General features: G+C 37.3%; 1 protein-coding gene, 1 long non-coding RNA gene and 1 pseudogene across 19 annotated transcripts in view; 1 reads left to right on the top strand and 2 right to left on the bottom strand.

Moving 5' to 3' along the window:
• WDPC (WD repeat containing planar cell polarity effector) overlaps positions 1 to 25,096 on the top strand; it is a 675,061-nt gene that overhangs the window by 502,134 nt on the left and 147,831 nt on the right. The gene's annotated exons all lie outside the window — the stretch shown is intronic.
• LOC105465132 (uncharacterized) overlaps positions 1 to 25,096 on the bottom strand; it is a 66,553-nt gene that overhangs the window by 12,692 nt on the left and 28,765 nt on the right. The window lies entirely within an intron of this gene.
• Positions 17,684 to 19,581, bottom strand: LOC105465130 (ornithine decarboxylase pseudogene; annotated as a pseudogene).

The raw sequence follows: 25,096 nt of genomic DNA, 5'->3' as shown, positions 1-25,096 counted from the left end.
AAAAGTAGTAATTCTGACAATTCAGATATACCAAAGAGAAACCTTTTTAAAGTGCTTCATTTAAATGAAAGTGCATAAGTTCTCAACATAATAAGGAAAGATTAAAAATCATATGCTGAGGTTGCTAAGATATATGGTTAGAACATTTTCTGTCCATGAAATTGCGAAGAAGGAAAAATAAAACCATGCACAGTATATATAGGATTCAGTATTATCCATGCTTTCAGGCATCCACTGGGAACCCCCTACAGGTAAGGGGGGACTACTGTATGCATGTTTAAGTTATAACCATCTGCTTTCAAATAATATACCACTTCATGGATAGTGTAAGAACATGACAACAGTATATATTAATTCCTCCTATCTTCTGTGCTATTGTTACTCATTTCACTTTTATATATAATACATGCCATAATACATTGAAACTGTTTTTCCTCCTAGTTTTTAATGTAAAAAAAAAAAAAAGTCTCCTATGCACCCATGTATTTACCATTTTGGTACTCTTCATTCCTTTATATCATTCCAAGTATCTGATATATTTTCTTTTTTGACTGAATAACCTTGTTTAGTATTTTTTATTGTGCTGGCCTTTACTGATAAATCCGGCCGGGCGCGGTGGCTCAAGCCTGTAATCCCAGCACTTTGGGAGGCCAAGACAGGCGGATCATGAGGTCAGGGGATCGAGACCATCCTGGCTAACACGGTGAAACCCCGTCTCTACTAAAAAAAATACAAAAAACCAGCCGGGCGAGGTGGCGGGCGCCTGTAGTCCCAGCTACTTGGGAGGCTGAGGCAGGAGAATGGCATAAACCCAGGAGGCGGAGCTTGCAGTGAGCTGAGATCCGGCCACTGCACTCCAGCCTGGGCAACAGAGCGAGACTCCGTCTCAATAAAACAAAACAAAACAAAACAAAACAAAAATACTGATAAATCCTCTCAGCTTTGTATCACCTTCATTCCTCATTGTTCTCTAAGTTACTCCTAAGATACAGGAACAAACTGAATCTAAACAACCCAACTATCTTGTTGGTCATAATATATAGCACCGCCCTAGCACTGTTTAGAACCTTGGGTATAAGGTTCTAAATAGTGCTGGGTATAAGGAATTAGAGACAAAAAGTCACAACCCCTAATTCCAAAGTACTCAAAATGTTACAGATTTTGAAGCACTTTGGATTTTTAGATTTGGGATGTTCTCCTTGTCCTAAGTGTGTTATTGTATTGGAGAGAGAGCTAGAACAGGGGTTGGCAAACTTTTTTTGTGAAGGCCAGATAGTAAATACTTCAATCTTTGCAGGCCACACAGTCTCTGTCGCAACTATTAAACTCTGCCACTGCAGCTCAGAAACAGCCATAGACAATATGTAAACAAGTATGGCTACGTTCTAATAAAACTTTATTTACAAGAACTTGTCATAGGCTGTATTTGGCTCACAGTACATATATACTATGCTTTATCAACATATATACAATGTTTATAGAAAATGGTTTTTGAATAATTATACAAATATTAATCCTAATCCTACTTGTAAAATTATAAAAACATTCCAAAAGTTGAGTGTGGTGGCATGCACCTGCAATCCTAGTGACTCAAGGGGGTTGAGGCAGGCGGATTGCTTGAGCCTTTGAGGCCAGCCTGGGCAATATAGCAAGACATCTTAAAAAAAAAAAATTCTAAGATTTCTTTGCAGTTCCTTTCTTTGTAAATACATCCCACAAGGGATAAAAGACATTTATATTTTAAAGTGACTTGAAATCATTTTCTTCATGAAGTTATGCCACAAATTTGATATAAAGTCAGCCCACCATATCTGTTAGTTCCCCATCCATGGATTCCACCAACCATGGGTCAAAAGCATTCAGAAAAAAAAAAATTCCCTGAAATTCCAAAAAGCAAAACTTCAATTTTTCCCAAGCCAAACAGTATTTTGAATCCACATTAATAATGTGTAGGAATTACAGTAACTATTATAAGTAATCAAGAGATGATTTAAAGTGTTTTGGGAATATGTATGTAGGTTATGTGGAAATACCAGGCTATTTTATATAAAGGACATGAATATCTGTAGATTTTGGTATACTTGGGGGTGGGGGGAGTCATGAGACAAATCCCTCATTAATACTGAGGGACCACTATACTACTAAGTTCATTTAGTTAATTTTGCTTTTGATTCTTGAGAACTGCTTTTCACTCTTATTTATTTTATAATTATGTAAAAATGTATATGGCTGTAAAGTAATATCATCAAAAAAATACATTCAGAGAGATCCAATTTAAATCCATGTTTTATACATCAGTTGGCTGTAAATATGTAGCTTTCTGGGTTCTCTATTCTGTTCCATCGGTCTATGTGTCTGTCTGTTTATTTATTTATGAGACAGAGTCTCGCTCTATCGCCCAGGCTGAAGTGCAGTGGCACGATCTCTGCTCACTGCAACCTCTGCCTCCCAGGTTCAAGCAATTGACTTGCTTCAGCCTCCTGAGTAGCTGGGAATACAGGTGCGCATCACTACGCCTGGCTAATTTTTGTATTTTTAGGAGAGATGGGGTTTCACCATGTTGGCCAGGCTGGTCTTGAACTCCTACCCTCATGATCCACCTGCCTCAGCCTCCCAAAGTGCTGGGATTACAGGTGTGAGCCACTGCGCCCAGGCACCTGTGTCTGTTTTCATACCAGTTCCATGCTTTTTGGGTTACCATAACTTTGTATTATATTTTAGTAGAGTACCTTCTGCTTTGGTCTTTTTGCTCACATTGCTTTGGCTATTTAGAGTTATTTGTGGTTCCATAATACTTTTAGGATTATTATTTTTTATTTCTGTGAAGAATGTCATTGATATTTTGATAAGGATTGCAGTGAATCTGTAGATTGCTTTGGGTGGTATGGTTCATTATATTTTTTATTTCAATAGGTTTTAGGGAAACAGGTTGTGTTTGGTTACATGAATAAGTTCTTTAGTGGTGATTTCTGAGATTTTGGTGCACCCATCACCCAAGTAGTGTCCAGTATACCCAATTTAAAGTCTTTTATCTTTCACCCCACCCCCACCATTTTCTCTGAGTCTCCAAAGTCCATTGTAGCATTCTTACAATATTGCATCCTCATAGCTTACTTAGCTCACACTTGTGAGAACATACGATGTTTAATTTTCCATTCCTGAGTTACTTCACTTACAATAATAGTCTCCAATTCCATCCAGGTTGCTGCAAATGCCATTATTCAATTCCTTTTTATGGCTGAGTAGTATTCCATAGTATATTTATATACCACATTTTCTTTATCAGCTCGTTGATAGATAGGTATTTGGACTGGTTCCATATTTTTGCAATTGCAAATTTTGCTACCATAAACATGCACGTGCAAGTCTCTTTTTTGTATAATGACTTTTTTCCTCTGGGTAGATCCCAGTAGTTGGATTGCTAGATCAAATGGTAATGCTACTTTTAGTTCTTCACGGAATCTCCACACTGTTTTCCACAGTGGTTGTACTAGTTTACATTCCCACCAACAGTGTAAAAGTGTTCCCTTTTCACCACATCTGCACCAACATTATTTTTTTAAATTCTTTTATTATGGCCATTCTTGTAGGAGTAAGGTGGTATCACATTCTGGTTTTGATTTGCATTGCCCTGATAATTAGTGATGTTGAGCATTTTCCCATATGCTTGTCGACCATTTGTTTATCTTCTTTTGAAAATTTATCTATTCATGTCCTTAGCCTACTTTTTTATGGGATTGTTGGCTTTTTTTCTTGCTGATTTGAGTTATTTGTAGATTCCGAATATTAGTCCTTTGTTAGATGTATAGATTGTGAAGATCTTCTCCCATTCTGTGGGTTGTCTATTAACTCTGCTGATTATTTCATTTCCAGTGCAGAAAAACTTTTTTAGTTTAATTAAGTCCCATCTACTTATCTTTGTTTTTGTTGCATTTGCTTTTGGTTTTTTGGTCATGAAGTCTTTGCCTAAGACAATGTCTAGAAGGGTTTCTCTGATGTTATCTTCTAGAAGTTTTATGGTTTCAGGTCTTAGATTTAAGACTTTGATCCATCTTGAGCTGATTTTTGTATAAAGTAAGAGATGATAATCCAGTTTCATTTTCTACATGTGGCTAGCCAATTATCCTAGCACCATTTATTGAAAAGGGTGTCCTTTCCTCACTTTGTTTTTGTTTTCTTTGTCAAAGATCAGTTGGCTGTAAATATTTGCCTTTATTTCTGGGTTATATATTCTGTTCCATTGGTCCTATGTGCCTATTTTTATACCAGTACCATGCTGTTTTGGTGACTGTGTTCTTAGGGTATGGTTTGAAGTTGGGTAATGTGATGCTTCCAGATTTGTTCTTTTTGCTTAGTCTTCCTTTGGCTATGTGGGCTTGATAGGGTTTGGCTGTGTCCCCACCCAAATCTCAACTTGAATTTTATCTCCCAGAATTCCCACGTATTGTGGGAGGGACCCATGGGGAGGTAATTGAATCATGGGGGTCGGTCTTTCTCATGCTATTCTTGTGATAGTGAATAAGTCTCATGAGATCTGATAGGTTTATCAGGGGTTTCTGTTTTTGCTTCATCCTCATTTTTTCGCTTGCCTCAGCCATATAAGAAGCGCCTTTCACCTCCCGTCATGATTCTGAGGCCTCCCCGGCCATATGGAATTGTAAGTCCAATTAAACTTCTTTTTCTTCCCACTTTTGGTTATGTCTTTATCAGCAGCATGCAAATGAACTAATACAGGACTCTTTTTGGTTCCATATGAATTCTAGGATTGTTTTTTCTAGTTTTGTGAAGAATGATGGTGGTATTTGTAAATTGCTTTTGGCAGTATGGCCATTTCCACAATATTGATTCTACCCATCCATGAGCATGGGATGTGTTTCCATTTATTTGTGTTGTCTATGATTTCTTTCAGCAGTATTTTGTAGTTTTCCTTGTGGAAGTCTTTCACCTCCTTGGTTAGATACATTCCTAAGTATTTTACTTTCTTTTCTTTTTTTTTTTTTCTTTTTTTGCAGCTATCGTAAAAGGGGTTGAGTTGTTGATTTCATTCTCAGCTTGGTCGCTCTTGGTGTATAGCAGAGCTACTGATTTGTGTGCATTAATTTTGTATCCTGAAACCTTGCTGAATTCATTTACCAGTTCTAGGAGCTTTCTGGAGAGTCTTTAAGGTTTTCTAGATATATGATCATAACATCAGCAAACAGCAACAGTCTGACTTCCTCTTTACCAATTTGGATGCCCTTGATTTCTTTCTCTTGTCTGATTGCTCTGACTAGGACTTCCAGTACTGTGTTGAATAGAAGTGGTAAAAGTGAGCATCCTTGTCTTGTTCCAGTTCTCAGGGGGAATGCTTTCAACTTTTCCCCATTCAGTATTATGTTGTATGTGGGTTTGTCATAGATGGCTTTTATTATATTAAGGTCTGTCCCTTCTATGCTGACTTTGTTGAAGTTTTAATCCTACTGGGATGCCGGATTTTGTCTAATCCTTTTTCTGCATCTATTGAGATGATCATGTGATTTTTGTTTTTAATTGAGTTTATGTGGTATATTAAACCATCCCTGCATCCCTGGTATGAAACCCACTTGATCATGGTGGATTATCTTTTTGATAGGCTGTTGGATTCAATTAGTATTTTATTGAGGATTTTTGCATCTATGTTCATCAAGGATATTTGTCTGTAGTTTTCTTTTTTTGTTATGCCCTTCTCTGGTTTTGGTATTATAGTGATACTGGTTTCATAGAATGATTTAAGGAGGATTCCCTCTTTCTCCTCTGGAATAATGTCAGTAGGAATGGTACCAGTTCTTCCTTGAATGTCTGATAGAATTCAGCTGTGAATCCATCTGGTACCTGGACTTTTTTTTGGTTGGCAGTCTTATTACCATTTCAATCTCACCGCTTGTTATTGGTCTGTTCAGAGTTTATGTATCTCCCTGGTTTAATCTAGGAGGGTTGTATATTTCTAGGAATTTATCCATCTCCTCTAGGTTTTCTAGTTTACACACAAAAAGGTGTTCATAGCAGCCTTTTTGTATTTCTATGGTATCTGTAGTAATATCTCCCATTTTGTTTCTAATTGAGCTTATTTGGATCTTCTCCTTTGCTTGGTTAATCTCACTAATGTATATCAATTTTATTTTTTCAAAGAACGAGCTTTTTGTTTCACTTATCTTTTGTATTTTTTTGGTGTGTTGTTTCAATCATTTCATTTAGTTCTGCTCTGATCTTCGGTATTTCTTTTCTTCTACTGGGTTTGAGTTTGGATTGTCCTTGTTTGTACAGTTCCATGAGGTGTGACCTTAGATTGTCTCTTTGTGCTCTTTCAGACTTTTTGATGTAGGTATTTAAGGCTATGAACTTTCCTCTTAGCACCACTTTTGCTGTATCCCAGAGTTACTATTCTTATTCAGTTCAAAGAATTTTAAAATTTCCATCTTGATTTCTTCGTTGACCCAAAGATCATACAGGAACAGGTTATTTAATTTCCATGTATTTACATGGTTTTGAGGATTCCTTTTGGAGTTGATTTCCAATTTTATTCCACTGTTGTCTGAAAGTACTTGATACAATTTAGGTTTTTCTTAAGTTTACTGAGATTTGTTTTCTGGCCTGTCATATGGTCTTCATATGCTCTGTCTTGGAGAATGTTCCATGTGCTGATGAACAGAATGTATATTCTGCAGTTGTTGGGTAGAATGTTCTGTAAATATCTGTTATGTTCATTTGCTCTGGAGTATAGTTTAAGTCCATGGTTTCTTTGTTGACTTTCTGTCTTGATGACCTGTTTAGTACTGTCAGTAAAGTATTAATGGCCCCCACTATTATTGTGTTGCCATCTATCTCATTTCTTAGGTCTAGCAGTAATTGTTTTATAAATCTGGGAGCTCCAGTGTTAGGTGCATATATATTTAAGATTGTGATATTTTCCTGTTGGACTAGCTCTTTTATCATTATGTAATGTTTCTCTTTGTCTTTTTAAACTGTTGTTGTCTTAAAGTTTGTTTTATCTGATATATAAATAGCTACTCCTGCTCACTTTTGTTGTCCATTTGCATGGAATATCTTTTTCCACCCCTTTACCTTAAATTTATGGGAGTTCTTATATGTTGAGTTTCCTGAAGACAAGAGAAACTTGGTTGGTAAATTCTTATGCATTCTGCCATTCTGTATCTTTTAAGTGAAGCATTTAGGCTGTTTACATTCAACATTAGGACTCAGGTGTGAGGTACTATTCTATTCATCATGCTATTTGTAGCCTGAATACCTTGTGGTGTTTTTTTTTTTTTTTCTTTGTGTTATTGTTATGTGGGTCCTGTGACAGTCATGCTTTAAGGAAGTTTGATTTTGGTGTGTTTTGAGGATTTGTTTCAAGATTTAGCTCTTTTTAGCAGTTCCTGTAGTACTGGCATGGTAGTGGCGAATTCTCTCAGCATTTGTCTGTCTGGAAAAGACTGTATCTTTTCTTCATTTATGAAACTTAGTGGATACAAAATTCTTGGCTGATAATTGATTTGTTTAAGGAGGCTAAAAATAGGACCCCAATTCCTTTTGGCTTGTAGGGTTTCTGCTGAGAAATCTGCTGTTACTCTGGTAGGTTTTCCTTTGTAGGTTACCTGATGCCTTTGCCTCACAGCTCTTAAGATTCTTTCCTTCATCTTAACTTTAGATAACTTGATGACTATGTGCCTAAACAATGATCTTTTTGTGATAAATCTCCCACGTGTTCTTTGAGCTTCTTGTATTTGCATGTCTAGACCTCTAGCAAGGCTAAGGAAATTTTCCTTGATTATTCCCTCAAATATGTTTTCCAGACTTTTAGATTTCTCTTCTTCCTGGGTACACCAATTATTCTTAGGTTTGAACACTTAACATAATCCCAAACTTCTTACAGGCTTTCTTCACTTTTATATATTATTTTTTCTTTGTCTTTGATGGATTGGGTTAATTTGAAAGCCTTGTCCTCAAGCTCTGAAGTTCTTTCTTCTCTTTGTTCAATTCTATTGCTGAGACTTTCCAGTGCATTTTGCATTTCTCAAAGTGTGTCCTTGATTTTCGGAAGCTGTGATTGTTTTTATTTATGCTAACTATTTCAATGAAGATTTTTCCTTTCATATCCTGTTATCATGTTTTTTATTTCTTTAAGTTGGACTTCACCTTTTTCTGATGCCTGCTTGATTAGCTTAATAATTAACCTTCTGAATTCTTTTTCTGGCAATTCAAAGATTTAATCTTGGTTTGGCTCCATTGCTGGTGAGCTAGTATGATCTTTTTAGGGTGTTAAAGAACCTTGTTTTATCATATTACCAGAATTGTTCTGGTTCCTTGTCATTTGGTGGACTATATCAGAGGGAAGATCTGGAACTCAAGGGCTGCTATTCAGATTCTTTTGTCCCATGGAGTGCTCCCTTGATGTGGTGTTCTCCCCCTTCCCCCTAGGGATGGGGTTTCCTGAGAGCGGAACTGCAGTGATTGTTTTTGCTCTTCTGGGTTGAGCCACCCAGTGGAGCTACTGGGCTCTGGGCTGGTACTGGGGAATGTCTGCAAAGAATCCTTTAATGTGATTTGTCTTCAGATCTTTCAGCCGTGGATACCGGCACAGTTTTTCAGTGTCTGAGGGAGCCTGCACGGTGATCAAGTTCCTTCAGAGAGTCTATGGATTCTCTCAGCTTTCTTGATATGTTCCTGCAGTACTTTTTGGAAAAAAAGTTGATGATGTGAGTTTCTATACACTGTTTTGTCTGTCCAAGCAGGAGCTGCAAGCTAGTCCTGCCTCCTATGCACCATCTTCCTGGTTCTCCCTGATTCATTTTAATAAGACTAAATCTTCTGATCCATGAGCATGGGATGTCTTTCTATTTGTTTGTGTCCTCTTTGGTTTTTTTACTGGTGTTATTTCATTTTCCTCATACAGGTCTTTGACCTTCTTGGTTAAACATTTCTTATGTATTTTTTCATAGCCATTGCAAATGGGATTTCTTTCTTGATTTATTTTTCAGCTAGTTCCTTATTGATATATAGAAACTCTGCTGATTTTTATGTGTTAATTTTGTAAACTGAAATTTTACTGAGTTCATTTGTCATTTCTAATAACTTTCTAGGTATAAGATCATGCTGTCTGCAAATCTGACTTTATCTTTTCCAGCTTTCTTTCTCTTGCTTGATTGTTCTGGCTAGGACTTACAGTACTATATTGATCAGGAGTGGTGAAAGTGGATATCCTTTTCTTGTTACAGGTCTTAGAAGAAATGCTTTCAGCTTTTCCCTATTCAGTATGATGCTAGCTGTCAGTTTTTCATATATGGCCTTTATTATATTGAGGTAGGTTCCTTTTTGGCCTAACTTGAGAGTTTTGTTTTTTTGTTTTGTTTTTGTTTTTGTTTTTTGTTTTTTTAACCAGGAATGGATGTTGAATTTTATCACATTTGTTCTGCATCTATTTGATGATCAAATGGTTTTTATCTTTCATTCTGTTCTTTTATCAATTTGCATATGTTAAAGCATCCTTGCATCCCTGGGATAAATCCCACTTGATCTTGGTGTATTGTCTTATTGATGTCTTGTTGGATTCAGTTTGCTAGTATTTTGTTGAGGATTTTTGCAACTGTGTTCATCAGGCATATTGGCCTGTAGGTTTTCGGCCTATAGGTTTTTTTTTTTTCTTTGTCATATCCTTGTCTGGTTTTGGTATTGAGGTAATGCTGACCTCATAGAATGAGTTAGGAGAATTTTTGCTCTTCAGTCTTCTGAAATAGTTTGAGAGGAATTGGTATTCATTTCTAAGTTTGGTAAATTCAATAATAAAGCAGTTGGCTTTTCTTTGTTGGGAGAGTTTTCATTACTGATTAAATCTTGTTAATGAAGAAAAAACTTGTTCTCTTCAGGTTTTCTATTTCTTCCTGGTATAATCTTGGTAGGTTGCATATGTCCAGGAACTTACACATTTCCTGTAGGTTTTCCAATTTGTTGATGTATAGTTGTTCATAAAAGTCTGAGATGATCCTTTCTGTTTCTTTGATATCAGTTGTAATGTCTCCTTTACCTTTCTGATCTTATTTCAGTTTTTCTCCTTTTTTTTTGTTAGTCTAGCTAGAAATTAAACAATATGTTTTTATCTATGTTTTATCTTTATCTATAGATTTTTATCTTTTCAGTGAGCCAATTTTCTTGTGTTATTTATTAGTCTCTATCTTGTTTAGTTCTGCTCTGATCTTTATTATTTTTCTTTTTCTACTAATTTTGGGTTTTGTTTGTTGCTTTTCTAGTTCCTTCAGGTGCATTGTTGTTTATTTGAAATCTTCTTACTTTTCTGATGTACAAAAAAGTACTTCTTAGCACTGCTTTGGCTGTATCCCATTGGTTTTAGTATGTTGTATTTCCATTTTCATTTGTTTCCATTTTTTTATTTCCTTCTTAATTTCTTCTTTGATTCAGTGGTCATTGAGGAACATATTGTTTAATTTCCCTGTATGTGTACATTTTCCATAGTAACTCTTGGTATTAACTTCTAGTTTTCTTCCTTTGTGGTCTGAGAAGATACTTGATATGATTTTTTAAAAATTTGTTGAGAGTTGTTTTGTGGCCTAACACATATGGTCAATCCTGGAGAATATTCCATGTGCTAATGAGAAGAGTACATATTTTGTAACTGTTGAATAAAATGTTCTGTAAATGGCTGTTAGGTCCATTTGGTCTGCAGTGCAGTTTAAATCCACTGTTTCTTTGTTGATTTTCTATCTAGATTATCTGTCCAATGCTGAGAAGGAAAAGTGTTGAAGTCCAACTATTATTGTATTTAAGTCTGTCTCTCCATTTATATATAATAATATTTGCTCTGTGTGTGTGTGTGTATGTGTGTTTCAGTGTTGGGTGCATACATATTTAGAGCTGTTAGACCCTCTTGCTGAATTGATCCCTTCATCATTATATAATTACCTTCCTTGTCTCTTTTTAGTTTTGTATTTAAATTCTATTTTACCTGATATAAATATAGTTACTCCTATTCACTGTTGGTTTATATTTGTGCAGCAAATATTTTTCTATCCCTTTACTTTGTTTATTGTACCTTTACAGGTGAAGTGAGTCTTATAGGAAGCATATAGTTGGCTCATGTCTTTTTAATACATTCAAGCTGTCTGTATCTTTTAAATGGGGAATTTAATCCATTTACATTCACGGTTATTATTGTTAGATGAGGACTTATTTCGGTTTTTTTTTTTGTTACATGTTTTAAGTTTGTTTTGTATATCCTTTATTCTTTTCTTCCTCTCTTACTGTTTATCATTGTAGTTTGTTGGATTTCTATAGTAGTAACATTTGACTCCTTTCTCTTTCTCTTACTGTGTGTCTGCTCTACCAGTGAGTTTTATAGTTTATGTGTTTTCATGATGGTAGGTATCATCCTTTTGCTTCCAGATCTAGGACTTCCTTAAATATTTCTTGTAGGACCAATCTAGTGGTGATGAATTCCCTCAGTTTTTGCTTATCTGGGAAACATTTTATTTCTTTATTTTGCCTTCATTTTTGAAAAGAAGCTTTTCTGGGTACAGTAGTCTTGGCCGACAGTGTTTTTTTTCTTCCAGTAGTTTGAATGTATCATCCTATTCTCTCCTGTCTTGTAAAAAGAAAAATCCAGTGTTAGTCTGATGGGATTCCCTTATATGTGACTTGACACTTTTGCTGTTTTTAGAATTCTTTCTTTGACTCTTAACAGTGACTATAACGTGGCTTGAAAACCTTTTTGGATTGTATCTATTTAAGAACCTTTTGAGATTCCTGTATCTGAATGTCCATGTCTCTTGTAAGATTTGGGAAGTATTGGCCGGGCATGGTGGCTCAAGCCTGTAATCCCAGCACTTTGGGAGGCTGAGACGGGTGGATCATGAGGTCAGGAGATCGAGACTATCCTGGCTAACACGGTGAAACCCCGTCTCTACTAAAAAATACAAAAAATTAGCTGGGCGAGGTGGTGGGTGCCTGTAGTCCCAGCTACTTGGGAGGCTGAGGCAGAAGAATGGCGTAAACCCAGGAGGCGGAGCTTGCAGTGAGCTGAGATCCCGCCACGACAGAGCGAGACTCCGTCTCAAAAAAAAAAAAGATTTGGGAAGTATTCAGCTATTATTTTGTTAAATAGGTTTTCTATATCTTTGCCCATATTGTCTCCTTCTGGGACTCTGAAAATTCAAATATTTGGTAGATTTATGGTGTCAAAACTGTCTTCCAGTTCTTAGATTATTTCTTGTATTTGATCTAATCTGTTGTTTAAACCCTCAGTTGTATTTTTTATTTCATTCATTAAATTCTTCAGTTTCAGAATTTTTTAAATGATGTCTCTGTTGAATTTCTCATTCAGATCATGAATTGTGTTTCTGACTGTTTTAAAATTTTTATCTGTATCCCATTTAGCTTCTTTAATATTATTATTTTGAATCCTTTTTCAGGCATTTTACAGATTTCTTTTTCATTGGAATCTGTTGCTGGAGAATTATTATGTTCTTTTGGCAGTATCATGTTTCCTTGCCTTTTCATGTTTCTTGTGTCTTTCTGTTGATATCTGGTGTAACAGTTGTTTCTTCCAGTTTTATAGATTGGTTTTCATAGGGTAAGACATTTTCCTAAAGATGTACCTATAGTGTTGGTTGGGTAGGTTGATTTGGCTTTGATTCTGGTTGGGCACACTCATGTAGTCATCATATGATTTCATTGGCTGTCATCAGAATTAGTGGTGCCTGTTAATTCCTCAGTTGCTTGGGCTGCAGTTGTTAGCAAGAGCTATAGTGAGGCTTTGCTGAGGATGGGAATGTCAGGAGGGCTGGTCTTCAGGCAGCAATAGTGGTGGTAGTGGGCTGGATGTGCACCACATATGCAGGCACTGGTGGTAAGTGCATGCAGGCTGACCCTTGGACCTCCCGGTTGCTTGTTCAGGGACTAGCAGTGGCAGTGGTTGGTGGCTGGGTGGGTCCTTGGGCAGCATGTATGATGTTAGCAATGATGGTAGCAGTGTTGGGACAACCTAGAGGCCCCTAAGCAGTACATTCTGGCACCAGTGGTTGTGGCAGTCTCGGCAAGCCAGTTTACTGTCTCCCAGGTGGCACATGTATGTTGATGTTGGCAGCAGTACTGGCAGCAGGCTGGGTGGGTCTGATGTCATGCTCTCAAAAGGCATGTGCAGGTGCTAGTGTTGGTGGGTGGGATGGGTTGATCCCCACGTCCCCAAATGGTGTGCTTGGGCAGTGGAAGCAGTGGCAGTGGGCAGAACAGACCTATCTTCAGGTTTTTTATGGTACATGCAGTCACTGGCAGTGGGCAGGGCAGGCCTGTTTTCAAGTCCCTCTTTCCCCCCACCACAATGGTGCATGTAGGCACCAGTGACGGTGATGGGATGAGTCAGTCCCCAGGACCCCAGATAGTATACTCAGATGCCAGTGACCAGGGGAGACCTATTCAGAGGCCCCTCAGTGGTACATGTGGGCACCAGCAGTGGTGGCCAGGTAGGCCTGTCCTGAAGCTCCTTAATATTTCACTCAACCACAGGCTGTGGCAGACAAGCAGATCAATCCTCAGGGCCCTGGACAGTGCACTCATGCAGCAGTGGGTAGGGTGGGCCTGTCCTTAGGCCTTAGGATGGTGCCCAGGTTGGCTGGTTTCTAGGCTGCTCAAAGGTATGTGCAAGTGCACATTGGCTTTGCTGCTGGGAGCAAGGAAGGGCTGCTGTCAGTGACAGCGGACCCAGGAAGTTGGCTCTCAGGCTCTGGTGAGCACACACTTTGGTTCTGGCTCCCATTGTCCCACAGGCAGCCTCCCCATTACACATCACTGCCCATTTCCCAGGTGCAGGACAGTATGTGGGCTAGAGTGCTGCAAACCTGGGTATACCACTGAGTCTAGCCAGTGCCTCAGTACTACAGCCCTCTGGGCTGATGTTGGGGGAAATGTCAGCAAAGCTCCAGTGATGTGGACATTCAGGAGCGTTGTGCCCCAGGGAAGGATATCATTTGTTGTGACTGGGCTCTCAAAATGATGTCATGCTACAGCTGCTTGAGTCTTGGGGGATGTGGTTTGCAGTGCAAACGACCTGTCTGGAACAATGCCACTGCATGGACTCCAAGAAGTCCCTATATTAGTCTCAGGGTCCATAAGGACTGAGGAGCTCTCCTGTGGCTAAGACTGTAGGAGTCCATCATGGGAGAGTAGACTGCTATAGACCTCTCACTTTAACCTTTTCCCTTCACTGGTGAGTTTCTCCTGGCTCTGTGCCAATCCTGGCTGGCTGGCAACTTTTCTTCCCTCTCCTTCTGTGACTCAGAGGTTCCCTGTCACTTCCCTCTGAATTCTAGTGTTCTCTCTTAAATGCTGTATTCAGTATGTGATTATCTACTTGATATTCTGGTCCTTCTTTGTGGAGGAGGTGAGTGCTGGTGCCTCTGGTTAGCCATCTTGAAAGCCTCCTTCCCACTGTGAATAATTTCCAGAAAAATATAAATGGCTAAAATTGACATAAGAAATAAAAAAAAAATTAGTTCAGTAACCCCACAGAGAAAATTCAAAAAGTAGTCAAAAATAGAACTCCTGAAAGGAAGCACTTGTTTTTACTTATGAGTTCTACAAAACCTTCAAAAACATGTAATTCCTACAAGCCTATTCTAACATGAGAATATATGACAAGACAAGTAAATTCTTAATTTGGTAAAATAAAATATCGATTCTTTCCATATATTTTTCACTTTTAAAGTGATGATTCATTGTTCTGACCTAATATAAAAAAGACTGTGGAACATTTATATGGACGTTAGCAATTGATTACTAAAATTTTTATTTCTATTTATGTAACTCTGAGGTAAGTTATTTAACATACTTCCTTATCTTGAAAGTTACATTCATTCTCCTCAAAGCTACAAAATATGATGCTTCTAAAATATAAACACAGTATTAGAAACAATATTTTTCCCCAGTTCTTAAAGCAGTTAATCAGATTTGTCCAAAGGGAAATGTCATTTTAAAATAAGCACAAAGAGGATTGTATCAATATTTTACACATTTATGTTTAGGTGAAATAGCATGAATTTGAATGTGTTGAAGGCAACTTTGACCAAGATTTAAACCTGTAAAACTGTAGAATATGAATAAAAATGTTCAATTATCAATGGATTTGAACTAATCAAAGCATCATACAGGACAAGAACACAGTAATTATAAATATGTATAAGCTGTTGCATGTCTTTGTTAGTGCTTCCATATCTCATAGAAACCTATCAATCTTAGGAACATTTCACAAATTAGAAAAGGTTATAACAATATCAATATGTTACAGTACTTATAATTATCTGTCAATAACTGATCCAAAGTATGATTTAAGATGAAACTCCATTCAATATTTTTTTAGTTTTAAAACTTTTTTGCTGTAAATTTGCATATTCATTCTGGTAGCACATTCAAAAGTCTTCTGTGAAAGGTAATGAAGTCCTAGGAACAGCAAGTTTTTTATTTTAGATTTTACATGTATAGGCAGAATATGTGTAAATTTTGAAATCTGGATCATGTCCAAAGACTGTCAGTTTGTCATCTTTTGTTGACTGGAAGCCAATTTCATTTAATAGTGCTAAATGATGATGCTAATATAAGTCAAATTGGCAAATGATAAATTATAAAATTGTCATTGAGAATGACAGAAACTAAGTGGTGTTCATTCTTCTGAATATCTTTCTGAAAACTTGATTCCAAGTTAGTAACGCTTTTATAACTTAACCATCTATCAACTAGGTAACACTGGTTGGGTTGAAGTACAAGTTGAAAATTGTCAATATGACACTTTTCAAATCAATTATGTATATTGTCCATTTAGACTTGTGATATGACATTTTAATTTTATACAGTGACTCCAAAAAAGGGCCAACAAATAAAAAACACTAAACATCTTACAATGTTTTATTGTGCCTTTCTCCAAGATGCATGATTCTTTTACATTTTTAATTGACAGATAACAATTGTGTATATTTATGGGGTACAATGTGATGTGTGTATATTTGTGGGGTACAATGTGACGTTCTGATCTATGTATACATTGCAGAAAGATTCCCTTGAGCTAATTAACATATTGTTACCTTACCAATTTATTTTTTGTGATCATAACATTAAAAATCTTTTTTGAAGGCCAGGAGCAGTGACTTATACCTGTAATCCCATCACTTTGGGAGGCTGAGGTGGGAGGATTACTTGAGCCCAGGAGTTTGAAACCAGCCTGGGCAACATGACAAATTTGTCTCTAAAATAAATAAATAAATAAATACAAAACTAACCAAGTGGGGTGGCATGTGCTTGTAGTCCTACTACTTGGGAGACTGAGATGGGAGGATCACCTGAGCCCTGGAGGTCGAGGTTGCAGTGAGCCATGGTCGTGCCACTGTACTGCAGCCTGGGTGACAGAGTGAGATCCTGTTTCACAAAATAAAATAAAAAGATAAAAAATAAAAATCTATTTTGAAATATACAATACATTGTTATTAACGGTGGTCATCATATAGTGTTAAAGATCACTCAACTTATTCCTACAGTCTAGCTGAAACTTTGTATGTTTTGATCAGCATCTTCCCTTTCCCCACCACCATAACCTCCAGCCTCTGTCATCACCTTCCTGTTTCTCTGAAATCAACTTTTTAAAAATTCCATATATAACAAGTGAGATCATACAGTATCCATCTTTCTGTACCTGGCTTCTTTCACTTAGCATAATGTCCTCTAGTTCCATCCATATTGTCACAAATGAAAAACTTTTCTTATTTTTAAAGGCTGTATATAATATCTCATTGTGCAGATATACCACATTGCCTTTATCGATTCATCCACTGATAGACACTTAGGTTGCTCCATAACTTGGCTATTGTGAAAAATCTTGAAATATATGGGAGTACCAACGTCTGCTTGACGTATCAATTTCAATTCCTTTGAATATATACCCAGAAGTGCGATTGCTAGATCATATGGTATTTTTAGTTTTTTTAAGAAACCTCCATGCTATTTTCCAAAATGGCTGTACTAATGTGCATTCCCAGCAGCAGTATACACAGGTTCCCTTCTCCTCATATCCTCACCAACACTTATTCTTTTTCTCTTTTTTGACATTAGTAGCTATTCTAACAGGCATGAGGTGATATCTCACTGTGGTTTAAATTTGCATTTCCTTGGTGACTAGAGATGTTGAGTGTTTTTCATATATCTGTTGGCATCTCTCTCTCTTATTTTAAGAAATGTCTGCTCAGATACTTTTACCATCTATCTATCTCTGTCTATCATCTATCTCTATCTCATACCATCTATCTCTCTTATTTTGAGAAATGTCTGCTCAGATACTTTAATTGAGTTTTCTTACTATTGAGTTGTTTGAATTCTTTATATATTTTGGATATTGGCCCCTTATCAGATGTATGGTTTGTAAATATCTTCTCCTAACACATGGTTTATCTCTTCACTGTTACTTCTTTCTTTTGCTGTCCATAATCTTTTTCATTCATTGCAGTCTCATTTATCTATTTTTGCTTTTACTGCTTGTGCTTTTGCAGTCCTAGCCAATAAATCATTGCCCAGGCAAATGTCGAGGAGCTTTTCCCTCCTCCACAAGTTTCACATCTTGTGCTTAACATAATATCTTTTATCCATTTTGAGTTGATTTTTTTTTTTTTTTTTTGCCTAATTATTTCAAGATACTTTATTTTAAAAACAGGTCACAACACTAAGCTTTTGGCCCATTCTGCCATTGTACAAGCTACAAACGCTTGTTCAGCAGCTGAGGGGCACTCTTGAGTAGCGTGTCTGAAGAGTGAATAAAAATCCATGTAAAACAAATATTCAAATAGTTTCCATAGGAACACAGATAAGTGTGACCCATATCCTAGTCTTCCATATGGCTGCATCGTGCCGACCCTACTCTTACAAAGACATTTCAAAACTAGCAGTAATTAAGTTACATGGTCCCCCCAAATCCCTTAATTTAAGCTAAACTTGTAGTTAACAGCTACTAGGGTGATATCTACACATTAATACCAGCTGAAGCACAGGCTGCTGGGTGGCGTTTCATCCCACTCTCCCAGGCACAAGACACAGGCAGGGTGCTGGTGTCCTGTTCCTCTACTTCGGGTGGGAAGTCGGGGTTCTGGAATTGCTGCGTGAGTTGCCACGCAGGCCCTGACATCACATAGTAGATCACCGGCCTCTGGAAGCCATTGAACGTAGAGGCAGCAGCAACAGTGTAAGCGCCCATGTTTTCAAAGAGCATCCAATCACCCACATGCATTTCGGGCAGGTCACAGCGCTCAACAATCCGATCAAGGCCATCACATATTGGTCCCCATATGCTGGATGAATAATACTTCTTATCTGGTTTAGGTCTCTTTTGCAGAAGGGGCTTTACATGTGCGTGATCATACAGTATGCAATTAAATGATCCATAGACACCATAATTCACATAACACATAAAGGTCTGTTCACTCGACTCATCTTCATCATCAGAGCCAGTCTGTTCCTTTAATACAATTTTCTTGGAGATGATATTAACCGCAAGTGTGAAAGCTGATGCAACATAGTATCTGCCAGGCTTAGCTATGATTCTCACTCCAGAGTCTGACAGAAAATATCTGTCCAACGCTGGGTTGATTATGCTGGTGATCTCTTCAAATTTAAGCTTCACATCCTCAGATCCAGGAAAGCCACCGCCAATATCAAGCAGATACATGCTGAAACCAACCTCAGCCCCCATGTCAAAAACACAGCGGGTATCAGAGATTGCCTGCACGAAGGTCTCAGGATCGGTACAGCCACTTCCTACGTGGAAGCTGACACCAACAACATCGATATTCACCTCTTTTGCCCTTTCCAAAAGGAGCCTGCTATTTCTGAGCGTGGCACCGAATTTAACACTGAGACGACAGACTGCTTTGGAATCATCAGTGGCAATCCGCAAAACCAACTTTGCTTTTGGATGTGCTCTGGCAACTTTCATCAACTCAACTTCACTATCAAAGGTCATCATCTGGACTCCATTATTAGCAGCATACTTAGTTTGAGATACTTGTTTACAAGGATTTGCATAGATAATCCTCTCTGGAGGCACCCTCAGACTCTGCACCAACTGTATTTCAGTCTTGCTAGCACAGTCAAATCCTGTCCCCACAGCAGCAAGGGTCTTCATGATGGCTTTGCTATCATTACATTTGACTGCATAAAAGGGGGTGACACGAGGGAGAGTGTTTAACCACCTCAGATGTTTCTTTAGAATGTCTCCCAGGTCTGCCACATAGAAGGCATCCTTATCATCAGAAAAAGAGACTTCATTAATTTTTTGGTCCAGAATGCCCTTGGCAGTAAAACCTTCATCGAGGAAGTGGCAGTCAAATTCTTCATTACCAAAGTTGTTCATGATTTCTTGATGTTCCTATGGAAAACTAAGAGATGGAATTGAAAGAAATATTTCCAGCTTCTCACAAAGGCAACTCTCCAGGAATTCCAAATCCCTCTGCGTGTGCCCTTGGAGCAGTAGTGGCAATCTCAGAGCGCCCGGGCGCCATGGGCCAGCCCAATGGGGAAGCGCAGACGCCGGAGCGGCAGGAGCGCTCGGCCGCCCCTGCCGCGCCGTCAGCGCCAGGCTCCCGCCGGCTTGAGACGCCGGCCCCGAGGTGGCGCCGGAGTTGCTGGCAGAGGGGCTACAGGAGGGACTGACATTGAGTTGATTTTTATATGTGGTTTGATGTAAGGGTCCAATTTTATTATTCTGCACATGAATATCCAGTTTTCCCAACACCATTTATTAAATACATTGGAAAGGACAATAAATTGTTCTTTCCCCATTGCATGTTCTTGGCCACTTTGTTGAAAATCAACTGACCATAAATACTTGGATTTATATCTGGGCTTTCTATCCTGTACCATTCTTCAGAGTGTCTGTTTTTATACCAGTACCATGCTGCTTTGTTTCAACAGCTTTATAATATATTTTGAAGTTACTGTGTTGCCTCCAGCTTTGTTCCTTTTATGCAAGATTGTTGGCTCTCTAGGGTATAACCTGGTTCCATATTAATTTTAGGACTGTTTTTTCTCTTTTGCTAAAAAAAAGACATTGGAATTTTGATAGGAATTGCATTTAATTAGTAAATTACTTTGGATAGTATGAACATTTTTAACACTATTGTTTCTACTAATCCATGAATATGGGATATCTTTCCATTTATTTATTTTTAAATGTGTGTGTGTGTGTGTGTGTGTGTGTGTGTGTGTGTGTGTGTGTGTGTGTATGTATGTATGTATTGAGACAGAGTCTCACTCTGTTGCCCAGGCTGGAGTGCAGTGGAGTGATCTCGGGTCACTGCAACCTCCACCCACCGATCAAATGATTTTCCTGCCTCATCCTCCCGAGTAGCTGGGATTACAGGCGCCTGCCACCGCACCCAGCTAATTTTTGTATTTTTAGTAGAGACGGGGTTTCACCATCTTGGCCAGGCTAGTCTTGAACTCCTGACCTCATGACCCACCCGCCTCAGTGTCCCAAAGTGCTGGGATTACAGGTGTGAGCCACTGCGCCCAGTCAATATCTTTCCATTTATTTGTGTCGTCTTTAATTTCTTTCATCAATGTTTTATAATTTTCAGTGTATAGGTTTTTCATCTGTTTGGTTAAATTTGCTCCTATGTGTTTTCTTTTTTGGTGCTAGTATAAACGGAATTGTTTTCTTAATTTATTTTTTGGATAATTCATTGTTAGTGTATTGAACGAGTACTGATTTTTGCATGTTGATTTTATAACCTGCAACTTTACTGATTTTATAAGCTGCCAAATCAACCACATGTTGGTTTTGCAACCTACAAACTTATCAGTTCGAACAATTTTTTGTTTTTTCTGTAAGATTGTGTCATCAGCAAACAGAATTTCACATTTTCCTTTCCTATAAGGATACTTTTAATTTCTTTTCCATGTATAATTGCACTGGCTGGGATTTCCAGTACTGTGTTGAATACAAGTGATAAGAGTAGATATCCTTGTCTTATTCCTGATCTTAGAGGAAAAATTTTCAACTTTTAACAAATGAGTATGTTAGCTGTGGGCTTATCATATATGGCCTTTATTGTGTTGAGGTATATTCCTTCCATATTTTTTTTAGTTTTTATCGTGACCAGATGTTGAATTTTGTCAGATGCTTTTTCTACATCTATTGAGATGGTCATGCAGTTTTTGTCCTTTATCTTGTTAATACAGTGTATCACACATTGATTTATATATGTTGAACCATACTTGAATTTCTGGGATAAATACCACTTCATCATGGTGAATGATCTTTTTTAATGTGCCACTGAATTTGGTTTGATGGTATTTTGTTGAGTATTTTTGCATCTATGTTCATCAGGGACATTGGGCTGTAATTTTCTTTTATTGTAGTGTCTCTGTCTGGCTGGTATCAGGGTAATGCTGGCCTCACAGTGAGTTTGTTGGAAGGGCTTGAAAAGGATTGCTTTTACTTTTTCTTTCAATGTTTGATATAATTCAGCAGTGAAACCATCAGATCCTAGGCTTATCTGATTATTTATTCAGTCTCCTTACTCATTATTGGTCTGTTCAGATTTTCTATTTCTTTTTTTCCTGACTTATTCTTAGTAGACTGCATGTTTCTTTGAGCTCATTCATTTCTTCTAGGTTATCCAAGTTATTGGTATATAGTTGTTCATAGTACTAGCAGTATGTTGTGATTATTTGTATTTCTGTGGTATACACTTATAATGTCTCCTCTTTTATTTCTGATTTTATTTGAATCTTCTCTTTTTCTCTTTGTTAGTCTACTGAAAGGTTAGTCAGTTTTGTTTATCTTTTCAAAAACCAACTTTTAGTTTTCTTGATCTCTTCTATTATTTTTCTAGTATCTAATTTGTTTCTTTTTTCTCTTTATTATTTCCTTCCAAGTTTGGGCTTATTCTTCTTTTTCTAGTTCCTTGAGGTGTAATGTTAGATTGTTTATTTGAGATATTCTTTTCTGAAGTAGGCACTTTTTACCATATACTCTCTTAGGACTACTTTTGCTGCATCTTATATGTTTTGGTATATTGTGTTTTCATTTTTGTTTGTCACAAGGTATTTTTAAATTTCATCTTTGGCCAATTGGTTGTTCAGAAAGATGCTTCATTTATACATATTTGTGACTTTTCCAAGATTGTTCCTGTTACTGATTTATAGTTTCATGCCGTTGTGGTCAGAAAATACATGATTTCAGTCTTCCTAAATTTGTTGAGACTTGTTTTGTGGCCCAGCATATAATATGTTCTGAAGAATGTTCAACGTACACTGGAAAAGAATTTATATTCTGTTTCTGTTGGATGCTAATGCTGTAAAATATCTGTTAGGCCCCTTTTTTTAACTGTAGTTTAAATTGATGTCTCCTTATTGATTTTCTCTTCTTTAGATGATCCAGTGTTGAAAGTGGGGGTAATGAAGTCTACTATTATTGTATTGCAATCTCTCTCTCCCTTCAAACTTACTAATATTTGCTTCATATATTCATGGGCTCCAATGTTTAGTGCAAATATATTTACCATTGTTATAACTTCCTGATGAACTGAACCCTTTATCACTATAAGATGACCTTCTTTTTCTCTTTTCATAGCGGGGTTTCACCATGTTAGCCAGGATGGTCTTGATCTCCTGACCTCGTGATCCACCCACCTCAGCCTCCCAAAGTGCTGGGATTACAGGTGTGAGCCACCATGCCCAGCCTTTTTACTAAAAGTATATCTTGTCTGATGGAAGTATAGCTATCTCCAATCTTTCCGTTTCTATTTGAATGGAATATCTTTTTCCATCCATTTACTTTGAGTCTGTGTGTCCTCAGAGGTGAAGTGAGCCTCGTATGCACAGCATATAGTTGGGTCTTCCAGACAAGTGATTCTAAACAAGTAACATATAGTAACATAGTCCACTAGTCTGTTAGAACCATGATAGCTAGGCATCTGGCCAGGGGTACATCCATCTTTTACAGGGCCTGAAGCTGATATAATTTGAGGAATTTTTTTTTAAGAAAAAGAATTTAAATTTTCAGATACAAAATTAGATACCACAAAGGTCTTCTACAAGTAAGAGGTAATGAAGCTTAAGCTTCATTAGCTTCATGGAAAATTCATCTCTGTATCTGGCACACAGTAAACGTTGCATAGTTATTTGCGGAATGATTCTTGATTAGCTAATATCTGTTCATTAAAACTAATGTTACAATGAGTATGACTACCCTGCTTGTGGACCACTTGCTTGCAATTTCTTCAGTATATTTAGACTTAACAGTACCTTAGCATTAGTCTCAATGAGCTTACTCCATGTCCATTATTCCTGTATGTGCTAGCCTACCCAGGTAAAGGACATAAAAATGAAATATACAGCCAAATGGGTTTTATTTTCTTGATTCATTTAGACTATGACCATTTCCCAGATATTTGTTGTCTTAATCCGTTTTCTGCTGCTACAACAGCATACCACAGACTGGGTAACTTATAAAGAAAACGGATTTATTCAGTTAACAGCTCTAGAGGCTGGGAAGTCCAAGAGCTTGGTGCTGGGATCTGGTAAGAGTGATCCCATGGTGAAGGGTGGAAGGCAGAGTAAACACATGAGACAGAGAAAGGAAATTGGGCCAAACTCACTTTTACAACAAACCCATTCTTTTGATAACTAACCCACTCCTGTGATAACAGCATTAATCTATTCATGATGGCAGAGCCTTCATGACCTAATCCTCTCTTAAGGGCCCCACCTTCCAATGCCATTGCACTGGCAATTAAGTTTCAACATGTGTTTTGGTGGGACATTCACACTATAGCATTTAATTGTGTAAATCCAACATTTAAACTAAATTCCTAGGCTAAATCTATCAAAAATTATTAAACAAAGTCAGAAGATAGCCACTTGAGAGGTGATATAGATACTAGATATGTCTTTCACCAGATCCTAAAGCTTAATTAACTCTGTCAGACTGAGGGGCATGGAATTATGGAGATATACTCTTGAATGCATTTTGCTTAAGTCCACATTCAAATATATGAATAATGAGGAGGTCCACAGGTGAATCAGCAAATAAATGGACTGCATAGCATGTTTCCAAACAGATTATGAGATTAAAACTTTCATGGGGGAGATATAATATCAATTTAAGAACTATTAATGTTTGCCCTCTTAGCTAGCACCTCTAGTCCCACCTACTCAGGAGACTGAAGCAGAAGGTTCACTTGAGCCCAGGAGTTTGAATCTAGCCTGGGCAAAGTAAAGCACGATCTCTTTTATTTTTATGTTTCAATTTTCCCTCTTCAAATCGATGACCCCAATTCCCTAGAACTATTTTTTTAAATACAGGGGAGAAATCAGAGAATTAAGGAAGAATGCAAAAATGAGAGACAGAAAACGTTCCAGAAATAATTTGACCACAGATCTTATAGCCCACACTTACTTCTAAACATAAAGTACTCATAATGGTACCACAAATAGAACCATCTATATATGGGTATGTTTTTTTGTTTGTTTGTTTATATGGCTGTATATCAGTGTTCTATAGTTTTAAAATTACCTAGAATAAGTTTTAGATATTCTTCACCATTTGTTTTGACATATTAATTTTAAGATCAATTTATCAAGTTGAGGGGATTTTGATTAGAACTCCACTGAGTTTTACAGAATATATGGGGTCAGAATTGAAATTTTTATAAATGTATGGTCTTCCTAGATATAAGCATGTGTATGTCTGTATTTTAATCAGATGTTCATTTATGTTCTTTAGTAATGGTTGGTAATATCTTCTCAAATGTACTGCATATTTTTTGCTTTCAATAATAAATACAAATTTTATCAAAGAACAGAAAACAGGGAAAGCCACCTAGCTCATTTTATAAGACCAGTGTAATCTTGATACCAGCCAAGGGCAGTTCAAGTAAACAAAGTCACAGACTATTCTTAAGAGCATAGATGTAAAAATCTTAAATATTTGCAAAGTTGAAAAATGTATATATTTTCAACTTACCAAATTCTTCTCTGAATATAAGAATCTATTATTAAAGTATCATGCTATTCTTGGATTAAAAATTAAAAACCA

This window comes from Macaca nemestrina, chromosome 13 (assembly GCF_043159975.1).
Source record: "Macaca nemestrina isolate mMacNem1 chromosome 13, mMacNem.hap1, whole genome shotgun sequence".
NCBI classification, from domain to species: domain Eukaryota; kingdom Metazoa; phylum Chordata; class Mammalia; order Primates; family Cercopithecidae; genus Macaca; species Macaca nemestrina.
This window is presented reverse-complemented; position numbering and strand designations above follow the sequence as displayed.